Raw genomic sequence first — 27,365 nt, forward strand, 5'->3', positions numbered from 1 at the left:
TAGGAGTACTCCACCAAAGCGTACTTTATCATAATTTGGTGTCTCAACCAAAGCGTACTTTATCATAATTTGGTGTACTCAACCAAAGCGTACTTTATCATAATTTGGTGTACTCCACCAAAGCGTACTTTATCATAATTAGGTAAACTCAACCAAAGCGTACTTTATCATAATTTGGTGTCTCAACCAAAGCGTACTTTATCATAATTTGGTGTACTCAACCAAAGCGTACTTTATCATAATTAGGTGTACTCAACCAAAGCGTACTTTATCATAATTTGGTGTCTCAACCAAAGCGTACTTTATCTTAATTTGGTGTACTCCACCAAAGCGTACTTTATCATAATTAGGTGTACTCCACCAAAGCGTACTTTATCATAATTAGGTGTACTCAACCAAAGCGTACTTTATCATAATTTGGTGTCTCAACCAAAGCGTACTTTATCATAATTTGGTGTACTCCACCAAAGCGTACTTTATCATAATTTGGTGTACTCCACCAAAGCGTACTTTATCTTAATTTGGTGTACTCAACCAAAGCGTACTGTATCATAATTTGGTGTCTCAACCAAAGCGTACATTATCACAATTTGGTGTACTCCACCAAAGCGTACTTTATCATAATTAGGTGCACTCAACCAAAGCGTACTTTATCATAATTTGGTGTCTCAACCAAAGCGTACTTTATCATAATTAGGTGTACTCAACCAAAGCGTACTTTATCATAATTTGGTGTCTCAACCAAAGCGTACTGTATCATAATTTGGTGTCTCAACCAAAGCGTACTTTATCATAATTTGGTGTACTCAACCAAAGCGTACTTTATCATAATTTGATGTGCTCAACCAAAGCGTACTGTATCATAATTTGGTGTCTCAACCATAGCGTACTTTGTCATAATTAGGAGTACTCCACCAAAGCGTACTTTATCATAATTAGGTGTACTCCACCAAAGCATACTTTATCATAATTGGGTGTACTCGACCATAGCGTACTTTATCATAATTGGGTGTACTCCACCATAGCGTACTTTATCATAGTTTGGTGTACTCAACCAAAGTGTACTGTATCATAATTTGGTTTACTCGACCAAAGCGTACTTTATCATAATTGGGTGTACTCCACCAAAGCGTACTGTATCATAATTTGGTGTCTCAACCATAGCGTACTTTATCATAATTGGGTTTACTCAACCAAAGCGTACTTTATCATAATTTGGTGTACTCAACCAAAGCGTACTTTATCATAATTGGGTGTACTCCACCAAAGCGTACTGTATCATAATTTGGTGTCTCAACCATAGCGTACTTTATCATAATTGGGTGTACTCAACCAAAGCGTACTTTATCATAATTAGGTGTACTCCACCAAAGCGTACTTTATCATAATTAGGTGTACTCCACCAAAGCGTACTGTATCATAATTTGGTGTCTCAACGAAAGCGTACTGTATCATAATTTGGTGTCTCAACGAAAGCGTACTTTATCATAATTAGGTGTACTCAACCAAAGCGTACTTTATCATAATTTGGTGTCTCAACCAAAGCGTACTTTATCATAATTTGGTGTACTCCACCAAAGCGTACTTTATCATAATTTGGTGTACTCCACCAAAGCGTACTTTATCATAATTAGGTGTACTCAACCAAAGCGTACTTTATCATAATTTGGTGTCTCAACCAAAGCGTACTTTATCATAATTTGGTGTACTCCACCAAGGCGTACTTTATCATAATTAGGTGTACTCCACCAAAGCGTACTTTATCATAATTAGGTGTACTCAACCAAAGCGTACTTTATCATAATTTGGTGTCTCAACCAAAAGCGTACTTTATCATAATTTGGTGTACTCCACCAAAGCGTACTTTATCATAATTAGGTGTACTCAACAAAAGCGTACTTTATCATAATTTGGTGTCTCAACCAAAGCGTACTTTATCATAATTAGGTGTACTCAACCAAAGCGTACTTTATCATAATTTGGTGTCTCAACCAAAGCCTTACTGTAGCATAAGTTGGTGTCTCAACCAAAGCGTACTTTATCATAATTTGGTGTACTCAACCAAAGCGTACTTTATTATAATTTGGTGTGCTCAACCAAAGCGTACTTTATCATAATTTGGTGTCTCAACCATAGCGTACTTTGTCATAATTAGGTGTACTCCACCAAAGCGTACTTTATCATAATTAGGTGTACTCAACCATAGCGTACTTTATCATAATTGGGTGTACTCCACAATAGCGTACTTTATCATAATTAGGTGTACTCCACCAAAGCGTACTTTATCATAATTGGGTGTACTCAACCATAGCGTACTTTATCATAATTGGGTGTACACCACCATAGCGTACTTTATCATAGTTTGGTGTACTCAACCAAAGCGTACTTTATCATAATTGGGTGTACTCCACCAAAGCGTACTGTATCATAATTTGGTATCTCAACCAAAGCGTACTTTATCATAATTAGGTGTACTCCACCAAAGCGTACTTTATCATAATTTGGTGTACTCAACCAAAGCGTACTTTATCATAATTGGGTGTACTCCACCAAAGCGTACTGTATCATAATTTGGTATCTCAACCATAGCGTACTTTATCATAATTGGGTGTTCTCAACCAAAGCGTACTTTATTATAATTTGGTGTACTCAATCAAAGCGTACTTTATCATAATTGGGTGTACTCCACCAAAGTGTACTGTATCACAATTTGGTGTCTCAACCATAGCGTACTTTATAATAATTGGGTGTACTCAACCAAAGCGTACTTTATCATAATTTGGTGTACTCAATCAAAGCGTACTTTATCATAATTGGGTGTACTCCACCAAAGTGTACTGTATCATAATTTGGTGTCTCAACCATAGCGTATTTTATCATAATTGGGTGTACTCCACCAAAGTGTACTGTATCATAATTTGGTGTCTCAACCATAGCGTACTTTATCATAATTGGGTGTACTCAACCAAAGCGTAATTTATCATAATTAGGTCTACTCCACCAAAGCGTACTTTATCATAATTAGGAGTACTCCACCAAAGCGTACTGTATCATAATTTGGTGTCTCAACCAAAGCGTACTGTATCATAATTTGGTGTCTCAACCAAAGCGTACTGTATCATAATTTGGTGTCTCAACCAAAGCGTACTGTATCATAATTTGGTGTCTCAACCAAAGCGTACTTTATCATAATTAGGTGTACTCCACCAAAGCGTACTTTATCATAATTAGGTGTACTCCACCAAAGCGTACTTTATCATAATTAGGTGTACTCAACCAAAGCGTACTTTATCATAATTTGGTGTCTCAACCATAGCGTACTTTGTCATAATTAGGTGTACTCCACCAAAGCGTACTTTATCATAATTAGGTGTACTCAACCATAGCGTACTTTATCATAATTGGGTGTACTCCACAATAGCGTACTTTATCATAATTAGGTGTACTCCACCAAAGCGTACTTTATCATAATTGGGTGTACTCAACCATAGCGTACTTTATCATAATTGGGTGTACACCACCATAGCGTACTTTATCATAGTTTGGTGTACTCAACCAAAGCGTACTTTATCATAATTGGGTGTACTCCACCAAAGCGTACTGTATCATAATTTGGTATCTCAACCAAAGCGTACTTTATCATAATTAGGTGTACTCCACCAAAGCGTACTTTATCATAATTTGGTGTACTCAACCAAAGCGTACTTTATCATAATTGGGTGTACTCCACCAAAGTGTACTGTATCATAATTTGGTGTCTCAACCAAAGCGTACTTTATCATAATTGGGTGTACTCAACCAAAGCGTACTTTATCATAATTTGGTGTACTCAATCAAAGCGTACTTTATCATAATTGGGTGTACTCCACCAAAGTGTACTGTATCATAATTTGGTGTCTCAACCATAGCGTACTTTATCATAATTGGGTGTACTCAACCAAAGCGTACTTTATCATAATTTGGTGTACTCAATCAAAGCGTACTTTATCATAATTGGATGTACTCCACCAAAGTGTACTGTATCATAATTTGGTGTCTCAACCATAGCGTACTTTATCATAATTGGGTGTACTCCACCAAAGTGTACTGTATCATAATTTGGTGTCTCAACCATAGCGTACTTTATCATAATTCGGTGTACTCAACCAAAGCGTAATTTATCATAATTATGTGTACTCAACCAAAGCGTACTTTATCATAATTAGGAGTACTGCACCAAAGCGTACTGTATCATAATTTGGTGTCTCAACCAAAGCGTACTGTATCATAATTTGGTGTCTCAACCAAAGCGTACTTTATCATAATTAGGTGTACTCCACCAAAGCGTACTTTATCATAATTAGGTGTACTCGATCAAAGCGTACTTTATCATAATTAGGTGTACTCAACCAAAGCGTACTTTATCATAATTTGGTGTCTCAACCAAAGCGTAATTTATCATAATTTGGTGTACTCCACCAAAGCGTACTTTATCATAATTTGGTGTCTCAACCAAAGCGTACTTTATCATAATTTGTTGTACTCCACCAAAGCGTTCTTTATCACAATTAGGTGTACTCCATAAAAGCGTACTTTATCATAATTAGGTAAACTCAACCAAAGCGTACTTTATCATAATTTGGTGTCTCAACCAAAGCGTACTTTATCATAATTTGGTGTACTCCACCAAACCGTACTTTATCATAATTGGGTGTACTCCACCAAAGTGTACTGTATCATAATTTGGTGTCTCAACCATAGCGTACTTTATCATAATTGGGTGTACTCAACCAAAGCGTACTTTATCATAATTTGGTGTACTCAATCAAAGCGTACTTTATCATAATTGGGTGTCTCAACCATAGCGTACTTTATCATAATTGGGTGTACTCCACCAAAGTGTACTGTATCATAATTTGGTGTCTCAACCATAGCGTACTTTATCATAATTGGGTGTACTCAACCAAAGCGTAATTTATCATAATTAGGTGTACTCCACCAAAGCGTACTTTATCTTAATTAGGAGTACTCCACCAAAGCGTACTTTATCATAATTTGGTGTCTCAACCAAAGCGTACTTTATCATAATTTGGTGTACTCAACCAAAGCGTACTTTATCATAATTTGGTGTACTCCACCAAAGCGTACTTTATCATAATTAGGTAAACTCAACCAAAGCGTACTTTATCATAATTTGGTGTCTCAACCAAAGCGTACTTTATCATAATTTGGTGTACTCAACCAAAGCGTACTTTATCATAATTAGGTGTACTCAACCAAAGCGTACTTTATCATAATTTGGTGTCTCAACCAAAGCGTACTTTATCTTAATTTGGTGTACTCCACCAAAGCGTACTTTATCATAATTAGGTGTACTCCACCAAAGCGTACTTTATCATAATTAGGTGTACTCAACCAAAGCGTACTTTATCATAATTTGGTGTCTCAACCAAAGCGTACTTTATCATAATTTGGTGTACTCCACCAAAGCGTACTTTATCATAATTTGGTGTACTCCACCAAAGCGTACTTTATCATAATTTGGTGTACTCAACCAAAGCGTACTGTATCATAATTTGGTGTCTCAACCAAAGCGTACATTATCACAATTTGGTGTACTCCACCAAAGCGTACTTTATCATAATTAGGTGCACTCAACCAAAGCGTACTTTATCATAATTTGGTGTCTCAACCAAAGCGTACTTTATCATAATTAGGTGTACTCAACCAAAGCGTACTTTATCATAATTTGGTGTCTCAACCAAAGCGTACTGTATCATAATTTGGTGTCTCAACCAAAGCGTACTTTATCATAATTTGGTGTACTCAACCAAAGCGTACTTTATCATAATTTGATGTGCTCAACCAAAGCGTACTGTATCATAATTTGGTGTCTCAACCATAGCGTACTTTATCATAATTTGGTGTCTCAACCAAAAGCGTACTTTATCATAATTTGGTGTACTCCACCAAAGCGTACTTTATCATAATTAGGTGTACTCAACAAAAGCGTACTTTATCATAATTTGGTGTCTCAACCAAAGCGTACTTTATCATAATTGGGTGTACTCGACCATAGCGTACTTTATCATAATTGGGTGTACTCCACCATAGCGTACTTTATCATAGTTTGGTGTACTCAACCAAAGTGTACTGTATCATAATTTGGTTTACTCGACCAAAGCGTACTTTATCATAATTGGGTGTACTCCACCAAAGCGTACTGTATCATAATTTGGTGTCTCAACCATAGCGTACTTTATCATAATTGGGTTTACTCAACCAAAGCGTACTTTATCATAATTTGGTGTACTCAACCAAAGCGTACTTTATCATAATTGGGTGTACTCCACCAAAGCGTACTGTATCATAATTTGGTGTCTCAACCATAGCGTACTTTATCATAATTGGGTGTACTCAACCAAAGCGTACTTTATCATAATTAGGTGTACTCCACCAAAGCGTACTTTATCATAATTAGGTGTACTCCACCAAAGCGTACTGTATCATAATTTGGTGTCTCAACGAAAGCGTACTGTATCATAATTTGGTGTCTCAACGAAAGCGTACTTTATCATAATTAGGTGTACTCAACCAAAGCGTACTTTATCATAATTTGGTGTCTCAACCAAAGCGTACTTTATCATAATTTGGTGTACTCCACCAAAGCGTACTTTATCATAATTTGGTGTACTCCACCAAAGCGTACTTTATCATAATTAGGTGTACTCAACCAAAGCGTACTTTATCATAATTTGGTGTCTCAACCAAAGCGTACTTTATCATAATTTGGTGTACTCCACCAAGGCGTACTTTATCATAATTAGGTGTACTCCACCAAAGCGTACTTTATCATAATTAGGTGTACTCAACCAAAGCGTACTTTATCATAATTTGGTGTCTCAACCAAAAGCGTACTTTATCATAATTTGGTGTACTCCACCAAAGCGTACTTTATCATAATTAGGTGTACTCAACAAAAGCGTACTTTATCATAATTTGGTGTCTCAACCAAAGCGTACTTTATCATAATTAGGTGTACTCAACCAAAGCGTACTTTATCATAATTTGGTGTCTCAACCAAAGCCTTACTGTAGCATAAGTTGGTGTCTCAACCAAAGCGTACTTTATCATAATTTTGTGTACTCAACCAAAGCGTACTTTATTATAATTTGGTGTGCTCAACCAAAGCGTACTGTATCATAATTTGGTGTCTCAACCATAGCGTACTTTGTCATAATTTGGTGTACTCCACCAAAGCGTACTTTATCATAATTAGGTGTACTCAACCAAAGCGTACTTTATCATAATTTGGTGTCTCAACCAAAGCGTACTTTATCATAATTTGGTGTACTCAATCAAAGCGTACTTTATCATAATTGGGTGTACTCCACCAAAGTGTACTGTATCATAATTTGGTGTCTCAACCATAGCGTACTTTATCATAATTGGGTGTACTCAACCAAAGCGTACTTTATCATAATTTGGTGTACTCAATCAAAGCGTACTTTATCATAATTGGGTGTACTCCACCAAAGTGTACTGTATCATAATTTGGTGTCTCAACCAAAGAGTACTTTATCATAATTGGGTGTACTCCACCAAAGTGTACTGTATCATAATTTGGTGTCTCAACCATAGCGTACTTTATCATAATTGGGTGTACTCAACCAAAGCATAATTTATCATAATTATGTGTACTCCACCAAAGCGTACTTTATCATAATTAGGAGTACTGCACCAAAGCGTACTGTATCATAATTTGGTGTCTCAACCAAAGCGTACTGTATCATAATTTGGTGTCTCAACCAAAGCGTACTTTATCATAATTAGGTGTACTCCACCAAAGCGTACTTTATCATAATTAGGTGTACTCCATCAAAGCGTACTTTATCATAATTTGGTGTACTCCACCAAAGCGTACTTTATCATAATTTGGTGTCTCAACCAAAGCGTACTTTATCATAATTTGTTGTACTCCACCAAAGCGTACTTTATCACAATTAGGTGTACTCCACAAAAGCGTACTTTATCATAATTAGGTAAACTCAACCAAAGCGTACTTTATCATAATTTGGTGTCTCAACCAAAGCGTACTTTATCATAATTTGGTGTACTCCACCAAAGCGTACTTTATCATATTTTGGTGTACTCCACCAAAGCGTACTTTATCATAATTTGGTGTACTCAACCAAAGCGTACTTTATCATAATTTGGTGTACTCAACCAAAGCGTACTTTATCATAATTACGTGTACTCCACCAAAGCGTACTTTATCATAATTGGGTGTACTCAACCATAGCGTACTTTATCATAATTGGGTGTACACCACCATAGCATACTTTATCATAGTTTGGTGTACTCAACCAAAGCGTACTTTATCATAATTGGGTGTACTCCACCAAAGCGTACTGTATCATAATTTGGTATCTCAACCATAGCGTACTTTATCATAATTGGGTGTACTCAACCAAAGCGTACTTTATCATAATTTGGTGTACTCAATCAAAGCGTACTTTATCATAATTGGGTGTACTCCACCAAAGTGTACTGTATCATAATTTGGTGTCTCAACCATAGCGTACTTTATCATAATTGGGTGTACTCAACCAAAGCGTACTTTATCATAATTTGGTGTACTCAATCAAAGCGTACTTTATCATAATTGGGTGTACTCCACCAAAGTGTACTGTATCATAATTTGGTGTCTCAACCATAGCGTACTTTATAATAATTGGGTGTACTCAACCAAAGCGTAATTTATCATAATTAGGTGTACTCCACCAAAGCGTACTTTATCATAATTAGGAGTACTCCACCAAAGCGTACTGTATCATAATTTGGTGTCTCAACCAAAGCGTACTGTAGCATAATTTGGTGTCTCAACCAAAGCGTACTTTATCATAATTAGGTGTACTCCACCAAAGCGTACTTTATCATAATTAGGTGTACTCCATCAAAGCGTACTTTATCATAATTAGGTGTACTCAACCAAAGCGTACTTTATCACAATTAGGTGTACTCCACAAAAGCGTACTTTATCATAATTAGGTAAACTCAACCAAAGCGTACTTTATCATAATTTGGTGTCTCAACCAAAACGTACTTTATCATAATTTGGTGTACTCAACCAAAGCGTACTTTATCATAATTTGGTGTACTCCACCAAAGCGTACTTTATCATAATTAGGTAAACTCAACCAAAGCGTACTTTATCATAATTTGGTGTCTCAACCAAAGCGTACTTTATCATAATTTGGTGTACTCAACCAAAGCGTACTTTATCATAATTAGGTGTACTCAACCAAAACGTACTTTATCATAATTTGGTGTCTCAACCAAAGCGTACTTTATCATAATTTGGTGTACTCCACCAAAGCGTACTTTATCATAATTAGGTGTACTCCACCAAAGCGTACTTTATCATAATTAGGTGTACTCAACCAAAGCGTTCTTTATCATAATTTGGTGTCTCAACCAAAGCGTACTTTATCATAATTTGGTGTACTCCACCAAAGCGTACTTTATCATAATTTGGTGTACTCCACCAAAGCGTACTTTATCATAATTTGGTGTACTCAACCAAAGCGTACTGTATCATAATTTGGTGTCTCAACCAAAGCGTACATTATCATAATTTGGTGTCTCAACCAAAGCGTACTTTATCATAATTAGGTGTACTCAACCAAAGCGTACTTTATCATAATTTGGTGTCTCAACCAAAGCGTACTGTATCATAATTTGATGTCTCAACCAAAGCGTACTTTATCATAATTTGGTGTACTCAACCAAAGCGTACTTTATTATAATTTGATGTGCTCAACCAAAGCGTACAGTATCATAATTTGGTGTCTCAACCATAGCGTACTTTGTCATAATTAGGAGTACTCCACCAAAGCGTACTTTATCATAATTAGGTGTACTCCACCAAAGCATACTTTATCATAATTGGGTGTACTCGACCAAAGCGTACTTTATCATAATTAGGTGTACTCCACCAAAGCGTACTCTTTCATAATTAGGTGTACTCCATCAAAGCGTACTTTATCATAATTAGGTGTACTCAACCAAAGCGTACTTTATCATAATTTGGTGTCTCAACCAAAGCGTACTTTATCATAATTTGGTGTACTCCACCTAAGCGTACTTTATCATAATTTGGTGTCTCAACCAAAGCGTACTTTATCATAATTTGTTGTACTCCACCAAAGCGTACTTTATCACAATTAGGTGTACTCCACAAAAGCGTACTTTATCATAATTAGGTAAACTCAACCAAAGCGTACTTTATCATAATTTGGTGTCTCAACCAAAGCGTACTTTATCATAATTTGGTGTACTCCACCAAAGCGTACTTTATCATATTTTGGTGTACTCCACCAAAGCGTACTTTATCATAATTTGGTGTACTCAACCAAAGCGTACTTTATCATAATTTGGTGTACTCAACCAAAGCGTACTTTATCATAATTACGTGTACTCCACCAAAGCGTACTTTATCATAATTCGGTGTACTCAACCATAGCGTACTTTATCATAATTGGGTGTACACCACCATAGCATACTTTATCATAGTTTGGTGTACTCAACCAAAGCGTACTTTATCATAATTGGGTGTACTCCACCAAAGCGTACTGTTTCATAATTTGGTATCTCAACCATAGCGTACTTTATCATAATTGGGTGTACTCAACCAAAGCGTACTTTATCATAATTTGGTGTACTCAATCAAAGCGTACTTTATCATAATTGGGTGTACTCCACCAAAGTGTACTGTATCATAATTTGGTGTCTCAACCATAGCGTACTTTATCATAATTGGGTGTACTCAACCAAAGCGTACTTTATCATAATTTGGTGTACTCAACCAAAGCGTACTTTATCATAATTGGGTGTACTCCACCAAAGTGTACTGTATCATAATTTGGTGTCTCAACCATAGCGTACTTTATCATAATTGGGTGTACTCAACCAAAGCGTAATTTATCATAATTAGGTGTACTCCACCAAAGCGTACTTTATCATAATTAGGAGTACTCCACCAAAGCGTACTGTATCATAATTTGGTGTCTCAACCAAAGCGTACTGTATCATAATTTGGTGTCTCAATCAAAGCGTACTTTATCATAATTAGGTGTACTCCACCAAAGCGTACTTTATCATAATTAGGTGTACTCCATGAAAGCGTACTTTATCATAATTAGGTGTCCTCAACCAAAGCGTACTTTATCACAATTAGGTGTACTCCACAAAAGCGTACTTTATCATAATTAGATAAACTCAACCAAAGCGTACTTTATCATAATTTGGTGTCTCAACCAAAGCGTACTTTATCATAATTTGGTGTACTCAACCAAAGCGTACTTTATCATAATTTGGTGTACTCCACCAAAGCGTACTTTATCATAATTAGGTAAACTCAACCAAAGCGTACTTTATCATAATTTGGTCTCTCAACCAAAGCGTACTTTATCATAATTTGGTGTACTCAACCAAAGCGTACTTTATCATAATTAGGTGTACTCAACCAAAGCGTACTTTATCATAATTTGGTGTCTCAACCAAAGCGTACTTTATCATAATTTGGTGTACTCCACCAAAGCGTACTTTATCATAATTAGGTGTACTCCACCAAAGCGTACTTTATCATAATTAGGTGTACTCAACCAAAGCGTACTTTATCATAATTTGGTGTCTCAACCAAAGTGTACTTTATCATAATTTGGTGTTCTCCACCAAAGCGTACTTTATCATAATTTGGTGTACTCCACCAAAGCGTACTTTATCATAATTTGGTGTACTCAACCAAAGCGTACTGTATCATAATTTTGTGTCTCAACCAAAGCGTACATTATCATAATTTGGTGTACTCCACCAAAGCGTACTTTATCATAATTAGGTGTACTCAACCAAAGCGTACTTTATCATAATTTGGTGTCTCAACCAAAGCGTATTTTATCATAATTAGGTGTACTCAACCAAAGCGTACTTTATCATAATTTGGTGTCTCAACCAAAGCGTACTGTATCATAATTTGGTGTCTCAACCAAAGCGTACTTTATCATAATTTGGTGTACTCAACCAAAGCGTACTTTATCATAATTTGGTGTACTCAACCAAAGCGTACTTTATTATAATTTGATGTGCTCAACCAAAGCGTACAGTATCATAATTTGGTGTCTCAACCATAGCGTACTTTGTCATAATTAGGAGTACTCCACCAAAGCGTACTTTATCATAATTAGGTGTACTCCACCAAAGCATACTTTATCATAATTGGGTGTACTCGACCAAAGCGTACTTTATCATAATTAGGTGTACTCCACCAAAGCGTACTCTTTCATAATTAGGTGTTCTCCATCAAAGCGTACTTTATCATAATTAGGTGTACTCAACCAAAGCGTACTTTATCATAATTTGGTGTCTCAACCAAAGCGTACTTTATCATAATTAGGAGTACTCCACCAAAGCGTACTGTATCATAATTTGGTGTCTCAACCAAAGCGTACTGTATCATAATTTGGTGTCTCAATCAAAGCGTACTTTATCATAATTAGGTGTACTCCACCAAAGCGTACTTTATCATAATTAGGTGTACTCCATGAAAGCGTACTTTATCATAATTAGGTGTCCTCAACCAAAGCGTACTTTATCACAATTAGGTGTACTCCACAAAAGCGTACTTTATCATAATTAGATAAACTCAACCAAAGCGTACTTTATCATAATTTGGTGTCTCAACCAAAGCGTACTTTATCATAATTTGGTGTACTCAACCAAAGCGTACTTTATCATAATTTGGTGTACTCCACCAAAGCGTACTTTATCATAATTAGGTAAACTCAACCAAAGCGTACTTTATCATAATTTGGTCTCTCAACCAAAGCGTACTTTATCATAATTTGGTGTACTCAACCAAAGCGTACTTTATCATAATTAGGTGTACTCAACCAAAGCGTACTTTATCATAATTTGGTGTCTCAACCAAAGCGTACTTTATCATAATTTGGTGTACTCCACCAAAGCGTACTTTATCATAATTAGGTGTACTCCACCAAAGCGTACTTTATCATAATTAGGTGTACTCAACCAAAGCGTACTTTATCATAATTTGGTGTCTCAACCAAAGTGTACTTTATCATAATTTGGTGTTCTCCACCAAAGCGTACTTTATCATAATTTGGTGTACTCCACCAAAGCGTACTTTATCATAATTTGGTGTACTCAACCAAAGCGTACTGTATCATAATTTTGTGTCTCAACCAAAGCGTACATTATCATAATTTGGTGTACTCCACCAAAGCGTACTTTATCATAATTAGGTGTACTCAACCAAAGCGTACTTTATCATAATTTGGTGTCTCAACCAAAGCGTATTTTATCATAATTAGGTGTACTCAACCAAAGCGTACTTTATCATAATTTGGTGTCTCAACCAAAGCGTACTGTATCATAATTTGGTGTCTCAACCAAAGCGTACTTTATCATAATTTGGTGTACTCAACCAAAGCGTACTTTATTATAATTTGATGTGCTCAACCAAAGCGTACTGTATCATAATTTGGTGTCTCAACCATAGCGTACTTTGTCATAATTAGGTGTACTCCACCAAAGCGTACTTTATCATAATTAGGTGTACTCCACCAAAGCATACTTTATCATAATTGGGTGTACTCGACCATAGCGTACTTTATCATAATTGGGTGTACTCCACCATAGCGTACTTTATCATAGTTTGGTGTACTCAAACAAAGCGTACTGTATCATAATTTGGTTTACTCAACCAAAGCGTACTTTATCATAATTGGGTGTACTCCACCAAAGCGTACTGTATCATAATTTGGTGTCTCAACCATAGCGTACTTTATCATAATTTGGTGTACTCCACCAAAGCATACTTTATCATAATTTGGTGTACTCCACCAAAGCGTACTTTATCATAATTAGGTGTACTCAACCAAAGCGTACTTTATCATAATTGGGTGTACTCCACCAAAGCGTACTGTATCATAATTTGGTGTCTCAACCATAGCGTACTTTATCATAATTTGGTGTACTCCACCAAAGCGTACTTTATCATAATTTGGTGTACTCCACCAAAGCGTACTTTATCATAATTTGGTGAACTCCACCAAAGCGTACTTTATCATAATTAGGTGTACTCCACCAAAGCGTACTTAATCATAATTAGGTGTACTCAACCAAAGCGTACTTTATCATAATTTGGTGTCTCAACCAAAGCGTACTTTATCATAATTTGGTGTACTCCACCAAAGCGTACTTTATCATAATTAGGTGTACTCAACCAAAGCGTACTTTATCATAATTTGGTGTCTCAACCAAAGCGTACTTTATCATAATTAGGTGTACTCAACCAAAGCGTACTTTATCATAATTTGGTGTCTCAACCAAAGCCTTACTGTATCATAAGTTGGTGTCTCAACCAAAGCGTACTTTATCATAATTTGATGTACTCAACCAAAGCGTACTTTATTATAATTTGGTGTGCTAAACCAAAGTGTACTGTATCATAATTTGGTGTCTCAACCATAGCGTACTTTGTCATAATTTGGTGTACTCCACCAAAGCGTACTTTATCATAATTAGGTGTACTCAACCAAAGCGTACTTTATCATAATTTGGTGTCTCAACCAAAGCGTACTTTATCATAATTTGGTGTACTCAACCAAAGCGTACTTTATCATAATTTGGTATACTTAACCAAAGCGTACTGTATCATAATTTGGTGTCTCAACCAAAGCGTACTTTATCATAATTTGGTGTACTCCAGCAAAGCGTACTTTATCATAATTGGGTGTACTCAACCAAAGCGTACTGTATCATAATTTGGTTTACTCAACCAAAGCGTACTTTATCATAATTGGGTGTACTCCACCAAAGCGTACTGTATCATAATTTGGTGTCTCAACCATAGCGTACTTTATCATAATTGGGTGTACTCAACCAAAGCGTACTTTATGATAATTTGGTGTACTCAACCAAAGCGTACTGTATCATAATTTGGTGTCTCAACCATAGCGTACTTTATCATAATTGGGTGTACTCAACCAAAGCGTACTTTATCATAATTAGGTGTACTCCACCAAAGCGTACTTTATCATAATTAGGTGTACTCAACCAAAGCGTACTTTATCATAATTTGGTGTCTCAACCAAAGCGTACTTTATCATAATTTGGTGTACTCCACCAAAGCGTACTTTATCATAATTAGGTGTACTCAACCAAAGCGTACTTTATCATAATTTGGTGTCTCAACCAAAGCGTACTTTATCATAATTAGGTGTACTCAACCAAAGCGTACTTTATCATAATTTGGTGTCTCAACCAAAGCGTACTGTATCATAATTTGGTGTCTCAACCAAAGCGTACTTTATCATAATTTGGTGTACTCCAGCAAAGCGTACTTTATCATAATTAGGTGTACTCAACCAAAGCGTACTTTATCATAATTAGGTGTCTCAACCAAAGCGTACTTTATCATAATTTGGTGTACTCCACCAAAGCGTACTTTATCATAATTAGGTGTACTCAACCAAAGCGTACTTTATTATAATTTGGTGTGCTCAACCAAAGCGTACTGTATAATAATTTGGTGTCTCAACCATAGCGTACTTTGTCATAATTAGGTGTACTCCACCAAAGCGTACTTTATCATAATTAGGTGTACTCCACCAAAGCGTACTTTATCTTAATTGGGTGTACTCAACCATAGCGTACTTTATCATAATTGGGTGTACTCCACCATAGCGTACTTTATCATAGTTTGGTGTACTCAACCAAAGCGTACTGTATCATAATTTGGTTTACTCAACCAAAGCGTACTTTATCATAATTGGGTGTACTCCACCAAAGCGTACTGTATCATAATTTGGTTTACTCAACCAAAGCGTACTTTATCATAATTGGGTGTACTCCACCAAAGCGTACTGTATCATAATTTGGTGTCTCAACCAAAGCGTACTTTATCATAATTTGGTGTACTCAACCAAAGCGTACTTTATCATAATTTGGTGTCTCAACCAATGCGTACTTTATCATAATTTGGTGTCTCAACCAAAGCGTACTTTATCATAATTTGGTGTACTCAACCAAAGCGTACTTTATCATAATTTGGTGTCTCAACCAATGCGTACTGTATCATAATTTGGTGTCTCAACCAAAGCGTACTTTATCATAATTTGGTGTACTCAACCAAAGCGTACTTTATCATAATTTGGTGTCTCAACCAATGCGTACTGTATCATAATTTGGTGTCTCAACCAATGCGTACTGTATCATAATTTGGTGTCTCAACCAAAGCGTACTTTATCATAATTTGGTGTACTCAACCAAAGCGTACTTTATCATAATTTGGTGTACTCAACCAAAGCGTACTTTATTATAATTTGGTGTCTCAACCAATGCGTACTGTATCATAATTTGGTGTCTCAACCAAAGCGTACTGTATCATAATTTGGTGTACTCAACCAAAGCGTACTTTATCATAATTTGGTGTACTCAACCAAAGCGTACTTTATCATAATTTGGTGTACTCAACCAAAGCGTACTTTATCATAATTTGGTGTCTCAACCAATGCGTACTGTATCATAATTTGGTGTACTCAACCAAAGCGTACTTTATCATAATTTGGTGTACTCAACCAAAGCGTACTTTATCATAATTTGGTGTACTCAACCAATGCGTACTGTATCATAATTTGGTGTACTCAACCAAAGCGTACTTTATCATAATTTGGTGTCTCAACCAAAGCGTACTGTATCATAATTTGGTGTCTCAACCAATGCGTACTGTATCATAATTTGGTGTACTCAACCAAAGCGTACTTTATCATAATTTGGTGTACTCAACCAAAGCGTACTTTATCATAATTTGGTGTACTCAACCAAAGCGTACTGTATCATAATTTGGTGTACTCAACCAAAGCGTACTTTATCATAATTTGGTGTCTCAACCAAAGCGTACTGTATCATAATTTGGTGTCTCAACCAATTCGTACTGTATCATAATTTGGTGTACTCAACCAAAGCGTACTTTATCATAATTTGGTGTACTCAACCAAAGCGTACTTTATCATAATTTGGTGTCTCAACCAATGCGTACTGTATCATAATTTGGTGTCTCAACCAATGCGTACTGTATCATAATTAGGTGTACTCAACCAAAGCGTACTTTATCATAATTTGGTGTCTCAACCAAAGCGTACTTTATCATAATTAGGTGTACTCCACCAAAGCGTACTTTGTAATAATTAGGTGTACTCCACCAAAGCGTACTTTATCATAATTAGATGTACTCCACCAAAGCGTACTTTATCATAATTAGGTGTACTCATCCAAAGCGTACTTTATCATAATTTGGTGTCTCAACCAAAGCGTACTTTATCATAATTTGGTGTACTCCACCAAAGCGTACTTTATCATAATTTGGTGTACTCCACCAAAGCGTACTTTATCATAATTAGGTGTACTCAACCAAAGCGTACTTTATCATAATTTGGTGTCTCAACCAAAGCGTACTTTATCATAATTTGGTGTACTCCACCAAAGCGTACTTTATCATAATTAGGTGTACTCCACCAAAGCGTACTTTATCATAATTAGGTGTACTCACCCAAAGCGTACTTTATCATAATTTGGTGTCTCAACCAAAGCGTACTTTATCATAATTCGGTGTACTCCACCAAAGCGTACTTTATCATAATTTGGTGTCTCAACCAATGCGTACTGTATCATAATTTGGTGTCTCAACCAAAGCGTACTTTATCATAATTTGGTGTACTCAACCAAAGCGTACTTTATCATAATTTGGTGTCTCAACCAATGCGTACTGTATCATAATTTGGTGTCTCAACCAATGCGTACTGTATCATAATTTGGTGTCTCAACCAAAGCGTACTTTATCATAATTTGGTGTACTCAACCAAAGCGTACTTTATCATAATTTGGTGTACTCAACCAAAGCGTACTTTATTATAATTTGGTGTCTCAACCAATGCGTACTGTATCATAATTTGGTGTCTCAACCAAAGCGTACTGTATCATAATTTGGTGTACTCAACCAAAGCGTACTTTATCATAATTTGGTGTACTCAACCAAAGCGTACTTTATCATAATTTGGTGTACTCAACCAAAGCGTACTTTATCATAATTTGGTGTCTCAACCAATGCGTACTGTATCATAATTTGGTGTACTCAACCAAAGCGTACTTTATCATAATTTGGTGTACTCAACCAAAGCGTACTTTATCATAATTTGGTGTACTCAACCAATGCGTACTGTATCATAATTTGGTGTACTCAACCAAAGCGTACTTTATCATAATTTGGTGTCTCAACCAAAGCGTACTGTATCATAATTTGGTGTCTCAAGCAATGCGTACTGTATCATAATTTGGTGTACTCAACCAAAGCGTACTTTATCATAATTTGGTGTACTCAACCAAAGCGTACTTTATCATAATTTGGTGTACTCAACCAAAGCGTACTGTATCATAATTTGGTGTACTCAACCAAAGCGTACTTTATCATAATTTGGTGTCTCAACCAAAGCGTACTGTATCATAATTTGGTGTCTCAACCAATTCGTACTGTATCATAATTTGGTGTACTCAACCAAAGCGTACTTTATCATAATTTGGTGTACTCAACCAAAGCGTACTTTATCATAATTTGGTGTCTCAACCAATGCGTACTGTATCATAATTTGGTGTCTCAACCAATGCGTACTGTATCATAATTAGGTGTACTCAACCAAAGCGTACTTTATCATAATTTGGTGTCTCAACCAAAGCGTACTTTATCATAATTAGGTGTACTCCACCAAAGCGTACTTTGTAATAATTAGGTGTACTCCACCAAAGCGTACTTTATCATAATTAGATGTACTCCACCAAAGCGTACTTTATCATAATTAGGTGTACTCATCCAAAGCGTACTTTATCATAATTTGGTGTCTCAACCAAAGCGTACTTTATCATAATTTGGTGTACTCCACCAAAGCGTACTTTATCATAATTTGGTGTACTCCACCAAAGCGTACTTTATCATAATTAGGTGTACTCAACCAAAGCGTACTTTATCATAATTTGGTGTCTCAACCAAAGCGTACTTTATCATAATTTGGTGTACTCCACCAAAGCGTACTTTATCATAATTTGGTGTACTCAACCAAAGCGTACTTTATCATAATTTGGTGTGCTCAACCAAAGCGTACTGTATCATAATTTGGTCTCTCAACCATAGCGTACTTTGTCTTAATTAGGTGTACTCCACCAAAGCGTACTTTATCATAATTAGGTGTACTCAACCAAAGCGTACTTTATCATAATTTGGTGTCTCAACCAAAGCGTACTTTATCATAATTAGGTGTACTCAACCAAAGCGTACTTTATCATATTTTGGTGTCTCAACCAAAGCGTACTGTATCATAAGTTGGTGTCTCAACCAAAGCATACTTTATCATAATTTGGAGTACTCAACCAAAGCGTACTTTATTATAATTTGGTGTGCTCAACCAAAGCGTACTGTATCATAATTTGGTCTCTCAACCATAGCGTACTTTGTCATAATTAGGTGTACTCCACCAAAGCGTACTTTATCATAATCAGGTGTACTCCACCAAAGCATACTTTATCATAATTAGGTGTACTCCACCAAAGCGTACTTTATCATAATTAGGTGTACTCAACCAAAGCGTACTTTATCATAATTTGGTGTCTCAACCAAAGCGTACTTTATCATAATTTGGTGTACTCCACCAAAGCGTACTTTATCATAATTTGGTGTACTCCACCAAAGCGTACTTTATCATAATTTGGTGTACTCAACCAAAGCGTACTTTATCATAATTTGGTGTACTCAACCAAAGCGTACTTTATTATAATTAGGTGTACTCAACCAAAGCGTACTGTATCATAATTTGGTGTACTCCACCAAAGCGTACTTTATCATAATTTGGTGTACTCCACCAAAGCATACTTTATCATAATTAGGTGTACTCAACCAAAGCGTACTTTATCATAATTTGGTGTACTCAACCAAAGCGTACTGTATCATAATTTGGTGTCTCAACCAAAGCGTACTTTATCATAATTTGGTGTGCTCCACCAAAGCGTACTTTATCATAATTAGGTGTACTCAACCAAAGCGTACTTTATCATAATTTGGTGTCTCAACCAAAGCGTACTTTATCATAATTAGGTGTACTCAACCAAAGCGTACTTTATCATAATTTGGTGTCTCAACCAAAGCGTACTGTATCATAAGTTGGTGTCTCAACCAAAGCGTACTTTATCATAATTTGGTGTACTCCACCAAAGCGTACTTTATCATAATTAGGTGTACTCCACCAAAGCGTACTTTATCATAACTAGGTGTACTCACCCAAAGCGTACTTTATCATAATTTGGTGTCTCAACCAAAGCGTACTTTATCATAATTTGGTGTACTCCACCAAAGCGTACTTTATCATAATTAGGTGTACTCAACCAAAGCGTACTTTATCATAATTTGGTGTCGCAACCAAAGCGTACTTTATCATAATTAGGTGTACTCAACCAAAGCGTACTTTATCATAATTTGGTGTCTCAACCAAAGCGTACTGTATCATAAGTTGGTGTCTCAACCAAAGCATACTTTATCATAATTTGGTGTACTCAACCAAAGCGTACTTTATTATAATTTGGTGTGCTCAACCAAAGCGTACTGTATCATAATTTGGTCTCTCAACCATAGCGTACTTTGTCTTAATTAGGTGTACTCCACCAAAGCGTACTTTATCATAATTAGGTGTACTCAACCAAAGCGTACTGTATCATAATTTGGTGTACTCAACCAAAGCGTACTTTATCATAATTTGGTGTCTCAACCAAAGCGTACTGTATCATAATTTGGTGTCTCAACCAATTCGTACTGTATCATAATTTGGTGTACTCAACCAAAGCGTACTTTATCATAATTTGGTGTACTCAACCAAAGCGTACTTTATCATAATTTGGTGTCTCAACCAATGCGTACTGTATCATAATTTGGTGTCTCAACCAATGCGTACTGTATCATAATTAGGTGTACTCAACCAAAGCGTACTTTATCATAATTTGGTGTCTCAACCAAAGCGTACTTTATCATAATTAGGTGTACTCCACCAAAGCGTACTTTGTAATAATTAGGTGTACTCCACCAAAGCGTACTTTATCATAATTAGATGTACTCCACCAAAGCGTACTTTATCATAATTAGGTGTACTCATCCAAAGCGTACTTTATCATAATTTGGTGTCTCAACCAAAGCGTACTTTATCATAATTTGGTGTACTCCACCAAAGCGTACTTTATCATAATTTGGTGTACTCCACCAAAGCGTACTTTATCATAATTAGGTGTACTCAACCAAAGCGTACTTTATCATAATTTGGTGTCTCAACCAAAGCGTACTTTATCATAATTTGGTGTACTCCACCAAAGCGTACTTTATCATAATTAGGTGTACTCCACCAAAGCGTACTTTATCATAATTAGGTGTACTCACCCAAAGCGTACTTTATCATAATTTGGTGTCTCAACCAAAGCGTACTTTATCATAATTCGGTGTACTCCACCAAAGCGTACTTTATCATAATTAGGTGTACTCAACCAAAGCGTACTTTATCATAATTTGGTGTCTCAACCAAAGCGTACTTTATCATAATTAGGTGTACTCAACCAAAGCGTACTTTATCATAATTTGGTGTCTCAACCAAAGCGTACTGTATCATAAGTTGGTGTCTCAACCAAAGCATACTTTATCATAATTTGGAGTACTCAACCAAAGCGTACTTTATTATAATTTGGTGTGCTCAACCAAAGCGTACTGTATCATAATTTGGTCTCTCAACCATAGCGTACTTTGTCATAATTAGGTGTACTCCACCAAAGCGTACTTTATCATAATCAGGTGTACTCCACCAAAGCATACTTTATCATAATTAGGTGTACTCCACCAAAGCGTACTTTATCATAATTAGGTGTACTCAACCAAAGCGTACTTTATCATAATTTGGTGTCTCAACCAAAGCGTACTTTATCATAATTTGGTGTACTCCACCAAAGCGTACTTTATCATAATTTGGTGTACTCCACCAAAGCGTACTTTATCATAATTTGGTGTACTCAACCAAAGCGTACTTTATCATAATTTGGTGTACTCAACCAAAGCGTACTTTATTATAATTAGGTGTACTCAACCAAAGCGTACTGTATCATAATTTGGTGTACTCCACCAAAGCGTACTTTATCATAATTTGGTGTACTCCACCAAAGCATACTTTATCATAATTAGGTGTACTCAACCAAAGCGTACTTTATCATAATTTGGTGTACTCAACCAAAGCGTACTGTATCATAATTTGGTGTCTCAACCAAAGCGTACTTTATCATAATTTGGTGTGCTCCACCAAAGCGTACTTTATCATAATTAGGTGTACTCAACCAAAGCGTACTTTATCATAATTTGGTGTCTCAACCAAAGCGTACTTTATCATAATTAGGTGTACTCAACCAAAGCGTACTTTATCATAATTTGGTGTCTCAACCAAAGCGTACTGTATCATAAGTTGGTGTCTCAACCAAAGCGTACTTTATCATAATTTGGTGTACTCCACCAAAGCGTACTTTATCATAATTAGGTGTACTCCACCAAAGCGTACTTTATCATAACTAGGTGTACTCACCCAAAGCGTACTTTATCATAATTTGGTGTACTCCACCAAAGCGTACTTTATCATAATTAGGTGTACTCAACCAAAGCGTACTTTATCATAATTTGGTGTCGCAACCAAAGCGTACTTTATCATAATTAGGTGTACTCAACCAAAGCGTACTTTATCATAATTTGGTGTCTCAACCAAAGCGTACTGTATCATAAGTTGGTGTCTCAACCAAAGCATACTTTATCATAATTTGGTGTACTCAACCAAAGCGTACTTTATTATAATTTGGTGTGCTCAACCAAAGCGTACTGTATCATAATTTGGTCTCTCAACCATAGCGTACTTTGTCTTAATTAGGTGTACTCCACCAAAGCGTACTTTATCATAATTTGGTGTCTCAACCAAAGCGTACTTTATCATAATTTGGTGTACTCCACCAAAGCGTACTTTATCATAATTTGGTGTACTCCACCAAAGCGTACTTTATCATAATATGGTGTACTCAACCAAAGCGTACTTTATCATAATTTGGTGTACTCAACCAAAGCGTACATTATTATAATTAGGTGTACTCAACCAAAGCGTACTGTATCATAATTTGGTGTACTCCACCAAAGCGTACTTTATCATAATTTGGTGTACTCCACCAAAGCGTACTTTATCATAATTTGGTGTCTCAACCAAAGCCTTACTGTATCATAAGTTGGTGTCTCAACCAAAGCGTACTTTATCATAATTTGATGTACTCAACCAAAGCGTACTTTATTATAATTTGGTGAGCTCAACCAAAGTGTACTGTATCATAATTTGGTGTCTCAACCATAGCGTACTTTGTCATAATTTGGTGTACTCCACCAAAGCGTACTTTATCATAATTAGGTGTACTCAACCAAAGCGTACTTTATCATAATTTGGTGTCTCAACCAAAGCGTACTTTATCATAATTTGGTGTACTCAACCAAAGCGTACTTTTTTCATAATTTGGTATACTTAACCAAAGCGTACTGTATCATAATTTGGTGTCTCAACCAAAGCGTACTTTATCATAATTTGGTGTACTCCAGCAAAGCGTACTTTATCATAATTGGGTGTACTCAACCAAAGCGTACTGTATCATAATTTGGTTTACTCAACCAAAGCGTACTTTATCATAATTGGGTGTACTCCACCAAAGCGTACTGTATCATAATTTGGTGTCTCAACCATAGCGTACTTTATCATAATTGGGTGTACTCAACCAAAGCGTACTTTATGATAATTTGGTGTACTCAACCAAAGCGTACTGTATCATAATTTGGTGTCTCAACCATAGCGTACTTTATCATAATTGGGTGTACTCAACCAAAGCGTACTTTATCATAACTAGGTGTACTCCACCAAAGCGTACTTTATCATAATTAGGTGTACTCAACCAAAGCTTACTTTATCATAATTTGGTGTCTCAACCAAAGCGTACTTTATCATAATTTGGTGTACTCCACCAAAGCGTACTTTATCATAATTAGGTGTACTCAACCAAAGCGTACTTTATCATAATTTGGTGTCCCAACCAAAGCGTACTTTATCATAATTAGGTGTACTCAACCAAAGCGTACTTTATCATAATTTGGTGTCTCAACCAAAGCGTACTGTATCATAAGTTGGTGTCTCAACCAAAGCATATTTTATCATAATTTGGTGTACTCAACCAAAGCGTACTTTATTATAATTTGGTGTGCTCAACCAAAGCGTACTGTATCATAATTTGGTGTCTCAACCATAGCGTACTTTGTCATAATTTGGTGTACTCCACCAAAGCGTACTTTATCATAATTAGGTGTACTCAACCAAAGCGTACTTTATCATAATTTGGTGTCTCAACCACAGCGTACTTTATCATAATTTGGTGTACTCAACCAAAGCGTACTTTATCATAATTTGGTATCCTTAAACAAAGCGTACTGTATCATAATTTGGTGTCTCAACCAAAGCGTACTTTATCATAATTTGGTGTACTCCAGCAAAGCGTACTTTATCATAATTAGGTGTACTCAACCATAGCGTACTTTATCATAATTAGGTGTCTCAACCAAAGCGTACTTTATCATAATTTGGTGTACTCCACCAAAGCGTACTTTATCATAATTAGGTGTACTCAACCAAAGCGTACTTTATTATAATTTGGTGTGCTCAACCAAAGCGTACTGTATAATAATTTGGTGTCTCAACCATAGCGTACTTTGTCATAATTAGGTGTACTCCACCAAAGCGTACTTTATCATAATTAGGTGTACTCCACCAAAGCGTACTTTATCTTAATTGGGTGTACTCAACCATAGCGTACTTTATCATAATTGGGTGTACTCCACCATAGCGTACTTTATCATAGTTTGGTGTACTCAACCAAAGCGTACTGTATCATAATTTGGTTTACTCAACCAAAGCGTACTTTATCATAATTGGGTGTACTCCACCAAAGCGTACTGTATCATAATTTGGTTTACTCAACCAAAGCGTACTTTATCATAATTGGGTGTACTCAACCAAAGCGTACTTTATTATAATTTGGTGTCTCAACCAATGCGTACTGTATCATAATTTGGTGTCTCAACCAATGCGTACTGTATCATAATTTGGTGTACTCAACCAAAGCGTACTTTATCATAATTTGGTGTACTCAACCAAAGCGTACTTTATCATAATTTGGTGTACTCCACCAAAGCGTACTTTATCATAATTTGGTGTCTCAACCAAAGCGTACTTTATCATAATTTGGTGTACTCAACCAAAGCGTACTTTATCATAATTTGGTGTACTCAACCAAAGCGTACTTTATTATAATTTGGTGTCTCAACCAATGCGTACTGTATCATAATTTTGTGTCTCAACCAAAGCGTACTGTATCATAATTTGGTGTACTCAACCAAAGCGTACTTTATCATAATTTGGAGTACTCAACCAAAGCGTACTTTATCATAATCAGGTGTACTCCACCAAAGCATACTTTATCATAATTAGGTGTACTCCACCAAAGCGTACTTTATCATAATTAGGTGTACTCAACCAAAGCGTACTTTATCATAATTTGGTGTCTCAACCAAAGCGTACTTTATCATAATTTGGTGTACTCCACCAAAGCGTACTTTATCATAATTTGGTGTACTCCACCAAAGCGTACTTTATCATAATTTGGTGTACTCAACCAATGCGTACTGTATCATAATTTGGTGTCTCAACCAATGCGTACTGTATCATAATTAGGTGTACTCAACCAAAGCGTACTTTATCATAATTTGGTGTCTCAACCAAAGCGTACTTTATCATAATTAGGTGTACTCCACCAAAGCGTACTTTGTCATAATTAGGTGTACTCCACCAAAGCGTACTTTATCATAATTAGGTGTACTCAACCAAAGCGTACTTTATCATAATTTGGTGTCTCAACCAAAGCGTACTTTATCATAATTAGGTGTACTCAACCAAAGCGTACTTTATCATAATTTGGTGTCTCAACCAAAGCGTACTGTATCATAAGTTGGTGTCTCAACCAAAGCGTACTTTATCATAATTTGGTGTACTCCACCAAAGCGTACTTTATCATAATTAGGTGTACTCCACCAAAGCGTACTTTATCATAACTAGGTGTACTCACCCAAAGCGTACTTTATCATAATTTGGTGTCTCAACCAAAGCGTACTTTATCATAATTTGGTGTACTCCACCAAAGCGTACTTTATCATAATTAGGTGTACTCAACCAAAGCGTACTTTATCATAATTTGGTGTCGCAACCAAAGCGTACTTTATCATAATTAGGTGTACTCAACCAAAGCGTACTTTATCATAATTTGGTGTCTCAACCAAAGCGTACTGTATCATAAGTTGATGTCTCAACCAAAGCATACTTTATCATAATTTGGTGTACTCAACCAAAGCGTACTTTATTATAATTTGGTGTGCTCAACCAAAGCGTACTGTATCATAATTTGGTCTCTCAACCATAGCGTACTTTGTCTTAATTAGGTGTACTCCACCAAAGCGTACTTTATCATAATTAGGTGTACTCAACCAAAGCGTACTTTATCATAATTTGGTGTACTCCACCAAAGCGTACTTTATCATAATTAGGTGTACTCCACCAAAGCATACTTTATCATAATTAGGTGTACTCAACCAAAGCGTACTTTATCATAATTTGGTGTCTCAACCAAAGCGTACTTTATCATAATTTGGTGTACTCCACCAAAGCGTACTTTATCATAATTTGGTGTACTCCACCAAAGCGTACTTTATCATAATATGGTGTACTCAACCAAAGCGTACTTTATCATAATTTGGTGTACTCAACCAAAGCGTACTTTATTATAATTAGGTGTACTCAACCAAAGCGTACTGTATCATAATTTGGTGTATTCCACCAAAGCGTACTTTATCATAATTTGGTGTACTCCACCAAAGCGTACTTTATCATAATTTGGTGTCTCAACCAAAGCCTTACTGTATCATAAGTTGGTGTCTCAACCAAAGCGTACTTTATCATAATTTGATGTACTCAACCAAAGCGTACTTTATTATAATTTGGTGTGCTCAACCAAAGTGTACTGTATCATAATTTGGTGTCTCAACCATAGCGTACTTTGTCATAATTTGGTGTACTCCACCAAAGCGTACTTTATCATAATTAGGTGTACTCAACCAAAGC

The sequence above is a fragment of the Saccoglossus kowalevskii genome, chromosome 13 (assembly GCF_978046115.1).
Source record: "Saccoglossus kowalevskii chromosome 13, keSacKowa6.1, whole genome shotgun sequence".
In the NCBI taxonomy this organism is placed as follows: Eukaryota; Metazoa; Hemichordata; class Enteropneusta; family Harrimaniidae; genus Saccoglossus; species Saccoglossus kowalevskii.